Consider the following 14,159-nt stretch of genomic DNA (forward strand, 5'->3'; position numbering starts at 1 on the left):
ATTTTGCCCAGGATGCAGGTTCAATATTATCCATGGAGATGGTGGCAGAGGTTGAATTAGAAGTGGCTTGATGGGGTTCCTGGGTCTGGCTCAATCATTTAATTGAGCAAACTCTTGATTTTGGCTCAGGCCACGATCTTGGGGTTGTGAGATGGAGTCCACGCTGAACGTGTAGTCTGCTGAGGATTCTCTCTCTCCCTTCCCCTCGTCCCCTCCCTGCATCTCTCTCTCTCTCTCTCTTTAAAAAAAGAAGAAGAAGAAGAAGAAGAAGAAGAAGAAGAAGAAGAAGAAGAAGAAGAAGAAGACGAAGACATGGTTTTAGGGCTGTTTGGTGTAGTGTCTTTTATGCAGAAAACTGTGCATAAAAATTAACACAGACTCACAGGAGGTTTTCAGATGAAGGTCTACTATACTAGAGATGGGGAAGTGAGTCCCAGTTGCCCAGGAATCAGGTGCTGTTGGAGAAAGGCAGAGAAGGCAGGGTCAGCACAGGAGTCTCTCAAACCAGGCCATTTTTACATATTTCTCAAGGCAAATGGAATTTCATATTAAAATACTCTGGCTTACATATATTGAGCATTTATTACATGCCAAGCATTTTGGTCATCTACTGCTGCCTAACAAGCTGCCCCAGGACTTAATGGTTGAAAATAGTCATTATGTTGTATCTCACACTTTTGTGGGTCAGCAATTTGGACAGGGTTGGGCTGGGCAATTTTTTGCTTCTGTTTCATGTGACATCAAATGAGGTTAGTCAGTGCTGCTCTGCTGGTGGCTGGGCTTCTCTGGAAGGTCCAAGATGGCTTTGCTCACATGTCTGGCACCTTAGTGGGAAAGGCTGAATGGCTAGGCCTGGCTGGGCTGTCAGTTACTGCACAGACATAGGCCTCTCTGGTAAAAACACTCTCATAAGGGAGATTTGATAATGTTCAGATTTTCATTTCTAAAAACGGTCATTCTTTCCCCTCTGCAGGTACGCCCCAGTAAATTTTCCCAAATGAAATGCAGATGCCAAAGTTGCCACCAACCATCATGACATTTGGCATATGGGGTCTGAACTCAGGGGCCTTCAAATATCAAGAGATTCTTCCACAGATGTGATGATTGCCCACAGGTCCAGTTCAGGATGGAAGACTGAGCATCAAGTACAGCCTCCCTTTCCACTAAAAGCCCAGAAATGAGAGGAAATGGTGTTTGATCTATAATAATGTTGAGAAATTAGAAGGGGTTTTCTTATGGATATGAAAATTTGAAAAATCCTTGAAATATGGAAGGTAGTCTAATCAGATTTTTAAAGGATCCCTATATTGAGGGCCACATGGGAGAAGACTTGTAACATAAAAGTGGAGAGTGGATATGGCTCCAAGGATGCCTGAAGCCTAAAGGTACCAGAGAGAAGAAGAGGAGCAGGTCCGAGTGCCTGGCGGGGAATAAGCTGGAACTATCAGGCCAACATTCCCTGTACCCATAGCCCTTTAGACTGGGCAGCACCTATAGAGGTATCTGCCTGCATGTAGGAAGAAAGAACATGAGCGCCTAAACAGAAAGCCATGACAGAATCCTAGGGCCAGGACATACCAGGGAGGAATGAGAAGTTTCTCACCCAAGAAAGCCTCTCCTGGCCAGACTATGTCTGAATCTCACACCTCATCCTGGAGGCAGGTTGCAATAAACAAAGACCAGCCAACAGAAGTCCTCAAATAAATGATCCCTCAGCTAAGAACCACCAAGAAACTGTGAAAAATCGAGCTCTGTGTAAGAAATTTGCCCTCTGACCCTCTTGCCAACATTACCAATATTACCCTCTTAGTAAGTGCAGAATTTACATCCAGGGAAATAGAGATCATAGACTGAGTAGTACTGAATAATTGATAGTCTCAGGGAGATGATTTTTATTTTTAAAGTCTTATAATTGATAATAATTCAACATATAGCCTGAATAGTAGAATACGTTGCCAAAGACCAATTTTTGTCACTTGTAAAGTTAATCCAAAGGAATCTTCCAGAATGTACTGAAGATTTTTAAAAATATGAAATAGAAGTTAAGAGATGTGGGATTCTTATTAGACTTCACCAGTATTGAAAACACGTTTTTCAAGAGACATGGTTAAGAAAATAAAAATACAAAACCAGACTTGGAGAAAATCTTTACAAAACATATATTTATTAAAATATTTGTATCCAGGGGCACCTGGGTGGCTCAGCTCATTAAGCATCTGCCTTTGGTTCAGGTCATGATCCCAAGGTACTGGGACTGAGCCCCCCTTCAGGCTCTTTGCTGACTGAGGAGCCTGCTTTTCTCTCTCCCTCTGCCTGATGCTCCCCTTGCTTGTCCTCTTCCTTTCTCTCCCTGTCAAATAAATAAATAAAATCTTTTTTTAAAAAAAAGATTGTATCCACAATACAGTAAGAACTCTAAAAACTCAATGATAGGAAGAGAAACAAATCAAATAAATATATGCAAAGCATTTGAAGAAACACTTAATGAAGAAGATCATAGATGGTAACCAAGCACATGAAAATATCCTCAAAATCATTGCTTATTAGAGAAAAGCAAAGTAAAACCACAGGAAACACTGATACAACTACATACCTACTAGAATGGCAAAACTTTAAAAAGACTGCCAAATTATAGAAGCAGCCCAAGGGTCCTTTGATAGAAGAAAGGATAAAGAAGAGGTGGTATATAGATATACAATGGAATAATACTCAGCCATAATAAAATAAAATGAGATTTTGCCATTTGCAATGACCCAAATGGAGCTAGAGAGCATAATGCTAAGTGTAATAAGTTAGAGAAAGACAAACACCATATGAATTCACTCATATGTGGAATTTAAGAAACAAAACAAACAAGCCAAGAAAAAAGACAGAGAGAGAAACCAAGAAACAGACTCTTAACCATAGAGAGCAAACTGAGGGTTGATAGAGGGGAGATGGGTAGGGGGATGGTTTAAATGGGTAATGGGTATTAAGGAGGTTCCTTGTGATGAGCACTGTGTATTGTATGTAAGTGATGAATCACGAAATTCTATGCCTGAAACTAATACAACATTGTATGTTAACTATACCAGAATTAAAATTAAAACAATTTCTTAAATTCCCCATATGAGTGAAACCATATAATCGTCTTTCTCTTATTGATTTATTCCCTCAGCATAATATCCTCCAGTTCTGCCCATGTTGATGTAAATGGTAAGACTTCAACCTTTTTGATAGCTAACTAATTATCCATCATATATATATTATATATAATATGTATATTATACATATTATATGTATATTATTATATTATATATTATATAATATACATATATTATATGTATATTATACATATATATTATATATACATGATATACATGTATATTACATATATATATGTATATATAAAATATATATAATAAAATAAATATATATGTATATATAAAAGACACTTGATAATCACTGCCAACAGTAATTATCCATCATATATATATGTATATGCATTATATATATATATATATATATAGATATAGATATAGATATAGATATACACCACATCTTTATCCATTCATCTGTCAATGGACATCTGGGGTCTTTCCATAGTTTGGATGTTGTGGACATTGCTGCTATAAACTAATGATATACTATATGTTAACTAATTGAATTTAAATAAAAAAGTTTAAAAATAAAAAATTAAATTAAAACACTAAAAAATAAAGTAAAATAAAGCTGTATAGTGCTGGTGAGGAGGAAGTAAAACCCCTTTACACTGCTGGTAGTAATATAAGATGCAACCACTTTGGAAAACAGTTTGGTAGTTTCTTTAAAAGTTAAACATACACACACTATATGACCTAACCTTTCCACCCTTAGGTATTTATCCAAGAGAAAAGAGAGCTTATGTCTTAGGAAGACTTGACCACAAATGTACATATCATCTTCATTTGTATTAGCCCCAAACTGGAAACAATGTAAAAGTCCCTCTATAGATGAATAGACAAAGTGTGGCATATTCATACAATGGAATGCTATTCAGTAGCATAAAGGAACAAATGTGTAATAATGTGAATGAATCCTGGAAGAGCAATATGGAGGAGGAGGAGGAGACCTAAATATCATGGGGTCCCAGGAGTGTAGCTAGATAGCTATCAAACCATTCTGAACAGCTACAAACTCAACAGAAGATTGAAGAAAAGAAGAGCAGCAATTCTAGGAACAGAAAATCGACCACTTTCTGGAAGGTAGGATTGCAGAGAAGTGAATCAGAGGCCGTATACGAGAAGAAAGACCAGCTCCTGGCAGGTGAGAGAGCAGCAGAGCACAAAACTGGATCTTTAGAAGTCTGCTCCACTGAGGAATGTCATTCCACAGGCTAAGCTGGGTGAGAAGGAGGGGAGTCCTCGCTGCAACAGGACCGATGGGGTCACAGAAAGACCGGGGTATCTGAGTGTGGCAGAGCTGCTAGGTATCAGAGCAGGGAAGCCAGCCTCAGAGACAGAGCCAAAGAGGGGCTCTCAGCTCGGAGTTACCTTAAACCATGATCCAAGGCACAGTTGGCCACTGCTCTTCGAGCAGGGACACCACACATGGCAAATCTGGGAAAACTCACCTTCCTCCTCTGGGAGGAGTGGCATGGGAGTGTGTGGCAGGAATCAGCTGGGTTTGGAAACTCCAAACATGGCCATGCACCAGAGATAGAAACACTCATTCACAAGCCAGGAAAGCATGGAATGTAACCAGAGACCAGGGAGACAGGAGGGATTGACTGCTTTTCTCTGAGGACACACTGAGGAGTGGGGCCCTGAGCTCTCGGCTCCTCCAGGCCAGAGGTTGGGAGGCCACCATCTTTATTCCTGTCCTCCAAAGATTTACAGAAAGTGCTCAGGGAACAAAAGCTCTAAAGAGTGAACCTGAGTAGATCATTTAGCCTGGCCCCTGGCAAGGGTGGTACAATTCCGCCTCCAGAAAAGACATTTGATAATCACTGCCAACAGGGCCTTCTCCCAGGATATTGACATCTAGGCAAGACCAAGTTCACTGATCAATGAGAACTGCAAAACTTCAGAGCTATGGGAAAACAGGGCATAGAGTTCATGGCTTTTTCCCCATGATACTTTAGTCTTTCAGAGTTAATTTTTTTTAATTTCTTTTTCCTTATTCTATTTTTTAAAAAATTTTTCCTCTATCCTAGTTTAACGTTTTTAACTATTTTATCTTATCAATATGTTTTTTAAAATCTTTTTTTAATTTTCATTTTTGTAGTGATAGTCTATCCCTCTATTGTATTTAATCATATTTTTTGTTTACATATAGGTTTTTCTTTCTTTAAAATTTTGGGATACAGTTTCTTCTAACAGATCAAAATATACCCTAAATCTAGCACATGACTTTGTTCTGGTCTCCACCCTATTCCCATTCTCCCCCCCCCTTTTCTTTAACCATCTTCTTATCTTGTCAATTCCTTTTATAGAATATTTTTAAATTTTCATTATGGTCATATTCCATCCCTTCATCATGTTTACCCTTATTTTTGTATATATATAGGTTTTTCTTTCTTTAAAATTTTGGGAGACAGTTTCTTCTAACAGACCAAAATACACCCCAAATCAAGTGTGTGGCTCTGTTCTATTCACCAGTCATACATATATATATATGTATACATACATATATATCAAATATATATTGATATATGTAAATATATCAATATATCAAATATCTATCAAATATATATATATATGTATATATATACATATATATATATATATATAATTTTTTCCCCTCCTTTCAGGTCTCTTCCGATTTGGTTACTGTATATTTTTCTGGGGTTGTTGCTACCCTTTTAGTATTTTTGTTCTATCATTCATCTATTCTCATCTGGATAAAATAACAAGGTGGAAAAACTCACCTCAAAAAAAAAAAAAAAGAAAAAGAAAAGAAAAAAGAACAAGGGGCAGTACCAAATGCTAGGGACTTAATCAATATGGACGTTAGTAAGATGTTAGAACTAGAGTTCAGAATGATGATTATCAAAGGACTAGCTAGACTCCAAAAAAGCATGGAAGATGCTAGAGAATCCCTTTCTGGAGAAATAAAAGAACTAAAATCTAACCAAGTTGAAATTTTAAAAGCTATTAATAAGGTACAATAAAAATGGAGGTTCTTACTGCTAGGATAAATGAGGCAGAAGGAAGAATCAGTTATATGGAAGACCAAATGATGGAGAATAAAAAAGCCGAGAAAAAGAGAGATAAACAACTACTGGACAATGAGGGGAGAATTCGAGAGGTAAGTGATATCATAAGATGAAACAATATTAGAATAATTGGGATTCCAGAAGAAGAAGAAAGAGAGAGGGGGGCAGAAGGTATATTGGAGCAAATTATAGCATATAATTTACCTAATTTGGCAAAGGGAACAAGCATCAAAATCCAGGAGGCACAGACAACCCTCCTCAAAATCAATAAAATTAGGTCAAAACCCCATCATCTAATAGTAAAACTTACAAGACTCAGTGACAAAGAGAAAATCCTGAAAGTAGCTTGGGACAAGAGGTCTGTAACATACAATGGTAGAAATATTAGATTAGCAGCAGACCCATCCATAGAGATCTCCTGGGTCAGAAAGGACTAGCATGGTATATTCAGAGCACTAAAAGAAAAAAATCTGCACCCAAGAATACTATATCCAGCTAGGCTGTCACTGAAAATAGAAAGAGAGATAAAAAGCTTCCAGGACAAACAAAATTTTAAGAATTTACAAACACCAAACCAGCCCTACAGGAAATATTGAAAGAGGTCCTCTAAGCAAAGAGAGAGCCTAAAAGTAACAGACCAGAAAGGAACAGACACAATATACAGTAGCAGTCACCTGTATACAGGCCATACAATGGCACTAAATTCATATCTTTCAATAGTTACTCTGAATGCTAATAGACTAAATGCCCCAGTCAAAAGACACAGGGTATCAGAACAGATTTAAAACAAAACAAAAACAAAAAACAAACAAACAAAAAGACTCATTGATATGCCATCTGCAAGAAATGCATTTTACATCCAAAGACACCTCCAGATTTAAAGTGAGGGGGTGGAAAACTATCTACCATGCTAATGGACATCAAAAGAAAGCTAGTGTGGCAATCCTTATACCAGATAAATTAGACTTTAAGCCAAAGACCATAATAAGAGATAAGGAAGGACACTATATCATACTGAAAAGGTCTGTCCAATGAGAAGATCTAACAATTTTAAATATCTATGCCTCTAACATAGGAGTAGCCAATTATATAAACCAATTAATAGCAAAATCAAAGGAACACATTGACATTAATACAATAATAATAGTAGGGGACTTTAACACTCCCCCTCACTGAAATGGACAGATCATGTAAGCAAAAGATCAACAAGGAAATAAAGGCTTTAAATGATACACTGGACAAGATAGACATCACAGATATATTAAGAACATTGCATCCCAAAGCAACAGAATACACATTCACCTCTAGTGCACATGGAGAATTTGCCAGAATCGATCACATCTTGGGTCACAAATCAAGTCTGGTACCAAAAGATTGGGATCATTTCCTGCATATTTTCAGGCCACAATACTTTGAAACCAGAACTCAACCACAAGAGAAAAGTTGGAAAGAACTCAAATACATGCAGGCTAAAGATCATCCTACTAAAGAATGAATGAGTCAACCAGGAAATTAAAGAAGAATTTTTTTAAAAATTCATGAGAGACTATGAACTCTGAAAAACAATCTGAGGGTTTTGAAGGGGCAGGGGGTGGGAGGTTGGGGGAACCAGGTGGTGGATATTGGACAGGGCACGGATTGCATAGAGCACTGGGTGTGGTGCAAAAACAATGAATACTGTTACACTGAAAATAAATTTTTAAAAAATTCATTGAAACAGGGGCGCCTGGGGGCCTCAGTGGGTTAATCCTCTGCCTTTGGCTCAGGTCATGATCTCAGGGTCCTGGGATCAAGCCCCGCATTGGGCTCTCTGCTCCGTGGAGAGCCTGCTTCCCTCTCTCTCTGCCTGCTGCTCTGCCTACTTGTGGTCTCCTCTCTCTCTCTCTCTCTCTCTCTCTGTCAAATAGATTAAAAAAAAATTCATGGAAACAAATAAAAATGAAAACACAACTGTTCAAAATCTTTGGGACACAGCAAAGGCAGTCCTGAGAGGAAAGTACATAGCAATACAAGCCTTTCTCAAGAAACAAGAAAGGTCTCAAGTACACAACCTAACCCTACACTTAAAGGAGTTGGAGAAAGAACAGCAAACACTCACACTTCTCCCCAGCAGGAGAAGAGAAATCATAAAGATCAGAGCAGAAATCAACGAAATAGAAACCAAAAGAACAGTAGAACAGATCAATGAAACTAGGAGCTGATTCCTTGAAAGAATTAATAAGATTGATAAACCCCTGACCAGACTTATCAAAAAGAGAAAGGACCCAAATTAATAAAATCATGATGGAAGAGGAGAGATCACAATCAACACCAAAGAAATACAAACAATTATAAGAACATATTATGAGCAACTATACGCCAGCAAAATTGACAATCTGGAAGAAATGGATGCATTCCTGGAGATAAATAAACTACCAAAACTGAACCAGGAAGAAATAGAAAATCTGAACAGACCCATAACCAATAAGGAGATTGAAGCAGTCATCAAAAATCTCCCAACAAACAAGAGCCCAGGGCCAGATGCTTCCCAGGGGAATTCTACCAAACATTTAAAGGAGAAATAATACCTATTCTCCTGAAACTGTTCCAAAAAATAGAAATGGAAGGAAAACTTCCAAACTCATTTTATGAGGCCAGAATCACCTTGATCCCTAAACCAGACAAAAACCCCATCTAAAAGGAGAATTACAGACCAATATGCCTGATGAACACAGCTGCAAAAATTCTCACCAAAATACTAGCCAATAGGATCCAACACTACATTAAAAGGATTATTCACCACGACCAAGTGGGATTTATTTCTGGGCTGCAAGGTTGGTTCAACATCTGCACATCAATCAGTGCGATACAATACATTAATAAAAGAAAGAACAAGAACCATATGACACTCTCAATAGATGCTGAAAAAGCATTTGACAAAGTACAGCATCCTTTATTGATCAAATTTATCACAGTGTAAGGATAGAGGGTACATACCTCAATATAAAAGCCATCCATGAAAAACCCACAGCAAATATCATTCTCAATGGGGAAAAACTGAGAGTTTTTCCCCTCAGACCAGGAACATGGCAGGGATGTCATGCTATCCAACATAGTACTAGAAGTCTTAGCCCCGGCAATCAGACAACAAAAAGAAATAAAAGGCAAAAAAAAAAAAAAAAAAGTCAAACACTCACTCTTTGCAGATGATATGATACTTTATGTGGAAAACCCAAAGACTCCACTCCAAAATTGCTAGAACTCATACAGGAATTCAGTAATGTGTCAAGATATAAAATCAATGCACAGAAATCAGTTGCTTTCTATAAACCAACTGAAAGCCTGAAGATTGAGAAATTAGGGAGTGAATCCCATTTACAATTGCACCCAAAACCATAAGATACCTAGAAATAAACCTAACCAAAGAGGCAAAGAATCTGTACTCAGAAAACTATAAAGTATTCATGAAAGAAATCAAGGAAGACACAAGGAAATGGAAAAACATTCCATACTCATGAATTGGAAGAACAAATATTGTGAAAATATCTATGCTAGCTAAAGAAATCTACACATTTAATGTAATCCCTATCAAATCCCATCCATTTTTTTCAAAGAAATGGAACAAATAATCCTAAAATTTATATGGAACCAGAAAAGACCCCAAATAGCCAGAGGAATGTAGAAAAAGAAAACCAAAGTTGGCAGCATCACAATTCCAGACTTCAAGCTCTATTACAAAGCTGTAATCATCAAGATAGTGTGGTACTGGCACAAAAAGAGACACATAGATCAATGGAACAGAATATAGAGCCCAGAAACGGACCCTCAACTCTATGGTCAATTAATCTTCTACAAAGCAGGAAAGAATGTCCAGTGGAAAAAAAGACAGTCTCTTCAACAAATGATGTTGGGAAGATTGGACAGCCACATGCAAAAAAAATGAAACTGGACCATTTCCTTATACCACACACAAAAATAGACTCCAAATGGATGAAAGACCTCAATGTGAGACGGGAATCCATCAGAATCCTTGAGGAGAACACAGGCAGCAACCTCTTCCACCTCAGCCACAGCAACTTCTTCCTAGAGACATCTCCAAAGATAAGGAAAGCAAGGGCAAAAATGAACTATTGGCACTTCATAAAGATCAAAAGCTTTTTCACAGCAAAGGAAACAGTCAACAAAACCAAAAGACAACTGACAGAATAGGAGAATATATTTGCAGATGACATCTCAGATAAAGGGCTAGTATCCAAAATCTATAAAGAACTTATTAAACTCAACACCCAAAGAACAAATAATCCAATTAAGAAATGAGCAGAAGACATGAACAGACATTTCTGCAAGGAAGGCATCCAAATAGCCAACCGACACATGAAAAAGTGTTCAACATCACTCGGTATCAGGGAAATACAAATCAAACCCACAGTGAGATACCATCTCACACTAGTCAGAATGGCTAAAATTAACAAGTGAGGAAATGACAGATGCTAGCAAGGATGTGGAGAAAGGGGAACCCTCCTACGCTGTTGGTGGGAATGCAAGCTGGTGCAGCCACTCTGGAAAACAGTATCAAGGTTCCTCAAAAAGTTGAAAATAGAGCTACCCTATGACCCAGCAATCGCACTACTGAGTATTTACCCTACAGTTATAAATGTATTGATTCAAAGGAGCATGTGCACTCAAATGTTTGTAGCAGTAATGTCCACAATAGCCAAACTATTGACTACAAAAGAACCTCAATGTCCAACAACAGAAGAATGAATGGATAAAGAAGATGTGGTGTATATATACAATGGAATACTACGTAGCCATGAAAAAAACCAAAATCTTGCCATTTACAATGATATGGATGGAACTAGAGGGTTTTATGCTAAGTGAAATAAGTCAATCAGAGAAAGACAGATACCATATGATCTCTCTGATATGAGGAATTTGAGAGGGAGGGCAGGAGGTTGTGGGGGAGTAGGAAGGGAAAAAATGAAACAAGATGGGACTGGAGAGGGAGACAAAGTATAAGAGACTCTTAATCTGAGGAGGCCAAACTGAGGGTGGCTGGGTGATGGACATTGGGGAGGGTATGTCGTAGGGTGGGTGCTGTGAATTGTGTAAGACTACTGATTCACAGACCTGTAACCCTGAAGAAAATAATATTATATGTTAACTTAAAAAATACAAAAAAATAATATGAATGAATCTCAAATGATTATTTATCATGCTGAGTTAAAGAAAACAGGCAAAAAAGAATATATCCTATATGACTCCATTTATATAAAACTCTAGAAAATGCAGTTAATCTATAATGACAGATCAGTCGTTGTGTGGGATTAAGGGTGGGAGGAACACGAGGAAGGAATTACAAAGGGGCATGAGAAATGAATATGGAGAGAAATGAATATGCTCACTATCTTGATTATGGTGATGGTTTCATAGGTCATGAACATGTCAAAATTTATCATACTGCATGGTTTAAGTATGTATAATTTATTATATAGCAATTGTGCCTCAATAATACTGTTATGATATAAATATATATATCATATATATACAGGCAGCATACAAATATGTCTCTATATAAAGAGATATTATATATAAATAAACATATATGTATCTCAGTATTTCTAAAAATTTATTTGACCATGACCCATTTTTCCCTGCTCACCTATTACCCCAGTTTTCAGAAACATGGCATATGCAGAGACAGACCTAGGACTGATCGTGGCTTTACTCTCTTACTGGCTGTATACCCTTCAGTAATTGAGTTACACTTTCAGAGCCTCAGTTTTCTTTTCTGTAAAACAGAGCTGTGGTCAGGATTTAAGAAGTGAATTTTGAAGGGCTGCCACATCCTAGGTTCTTAAAAACTTTAGTCCACTAACTATCCCAGAAATCAAGCCAGCTCTATTTATGGGATTCCCCAATTGCATTAACTTTATTTTCAACTAAAGAAACTAGCATTCAGTCAGCTTGAGTCCAAAGGTCCAAGGGGAAAGATGTTGAAATATTTAGCATTGCCTTGCAGGCCCATCTGCTCTGCATTAGCTGGTCTTCCTCTGTTTATTATTCCTGGTGTTAAATCTCCTCTGATTCTTGTGTGAAAAGTTCGGACACACAATAACCTCTTTATCACATTTTCAAAGTCTGGGCGTGTTCTGGAAAGTTTACACCTTTTTCTTGTTGCCATTGTTTTCATGTGGCTCAGATTTCTGAAAAAGACATTGGGAGCACTCTACTAGAAACATTTATGTGTAAGCTGAAAACAGACAAATATCATCAAAGAATAAAAATGGGATGTCAGAGGAATTAGAACTGCACTGTGTGGGCTCTGTGTTGTTCATCGAGGTTCAAGCTGGTGTTCAGGAGCCAGAGCTGGTCCACGCCTTCCCTCAGCCTCTCTACTTTGGGGGTAGTCATTGAATAATACCAAAAAGATAAATAGAAACAAGCCAATGTTAGGATATAGAATAAAAAGTGCATATAACTATAAAAATAAATATATCATAAAAACAATACTGGTTACAATTCATTGCAAATCATTTGTACTCTATGCTTTACTAAATGTTATTTTTTTAAAGTAATCTCTATACTCAACACGGGGCTTGAACTCATGACCCTAAGATCAAAAGTCACATGCTCTACATACTGAACCAGCTAGGCACACCAGAATGCTGTTTTATTTAAATCTCAAAACATGCCTGTGAGTCAAGTATAGATTCACACACAGTCACAAGTGACAGAAAATTCACCTCAAACTGACTTATATCTGAAGGACTTTTTATTGGGTCTGTCAATTAAAAACCTAGATTTAATCTTAGCTTCAAGTGAGACTTGATCCAGCAGCTTCAGAAGATGTCTCCAGAGGCTCAGATTCTCTCCTTCCCCTCCCTGCTTTCTTATGGGCTTTCTCTTTGGCCTTCATGAAGTCAGTCCAGAAGTTTCAGGCTTTCCCATGGTGGCAAAATGGCTGCAGTTGTCCTGGACCTCACACCTTCCCACCACATCACTCAGAGAGAGAACAAGCCCTGGAATTAATTCACTCTCTCACACTGGTCCCAAATGAGGTATGTGTCTGTCCCTGAACAGATGACTGTAGTGGGGGAGAGCAAAAGAAGTGAGTAAGACCAGTTGACTGGATTAAGCCTTTGGGGTAGGGGAGTGGCCCATACCTGGGAACTAGTGGTGAGGACAATCCCAACCAAAGCCCCATGCTGAGAAATTGGGAAAAGAGGTTTCTCAAAGGAAAACAGAAAAGAAGTTCATAAGAAAAACAAAACTGGGTGCTGGGCATACACTCACAAGTGTCTATTACAAAAGACACATCTATTAAATAAATTTAGGTGATGATACATTAGGGAATAAAGAAACAAAAATTCCTGTGGTCAATGTCCGCACCTGCCCTCCACCCCATACCCCCTTGACCCACCTGCAATGGGTGGTGGACCATTCCCCCTCAGGCAGACTGTGTGCATCTCTCTGCTTTTCCCCCTGAAGACTTTTTCTGGCCCTGGAAACTTGTTCAGCTTGGTGCATGGCTGCCTGGATGTCCTCAGAGCAACCGGAAGCCAACAAAGGACAGGAGCTGGGGACAAATACTCCAGGTTTTTTTTGGTTTGTTTTTGTTTTTGTTTTTATCTCTAGGTAGGAAATCTCTGGGGCTGGTTTAACAGGGCTTCTCAGAAGATCTCAAACGGGTTGAGCCCCAGTTGCCAGAGCAGTAATGAGCAGATTAATGCATCCCTTACTGGCTTTTCCCCCTTCCTTGTCTCTCTTCCCCAACCCTCTCTCTTGGGCTCCTTGGAGTCGCCTCCCAAATGAACAACTGGCACCGAAGCCCTTGTCGCATGGTCTACTTTCAGTGGAGCCCAGACTCAGACTATCCCTGCCTTCACGGACTCACATTCTGGTGGCAGAGGGAGACACACAGTAAACAGACTAACTGAGCAAACTCTATAATGTTTGACGGAGATGGTTGTTCGAGAGATATATAGAAGAGAGGAGAACACCA

This window comes from Mustela lutreola, chromosome 2, assembly GCF_030435805.1.
Source record: "Mustela lutreola isolate mMusLut2 chromosome 2, mMusLut2.pri, whole genome shotgun sequence".
Classification (NCBI taxonomy): domain Eukaryota; kingdom Metazoa; phylum Chordata; class Mammalia; order Carnivora; family Mustelidae; genus Mustela; species Mustela lutreola.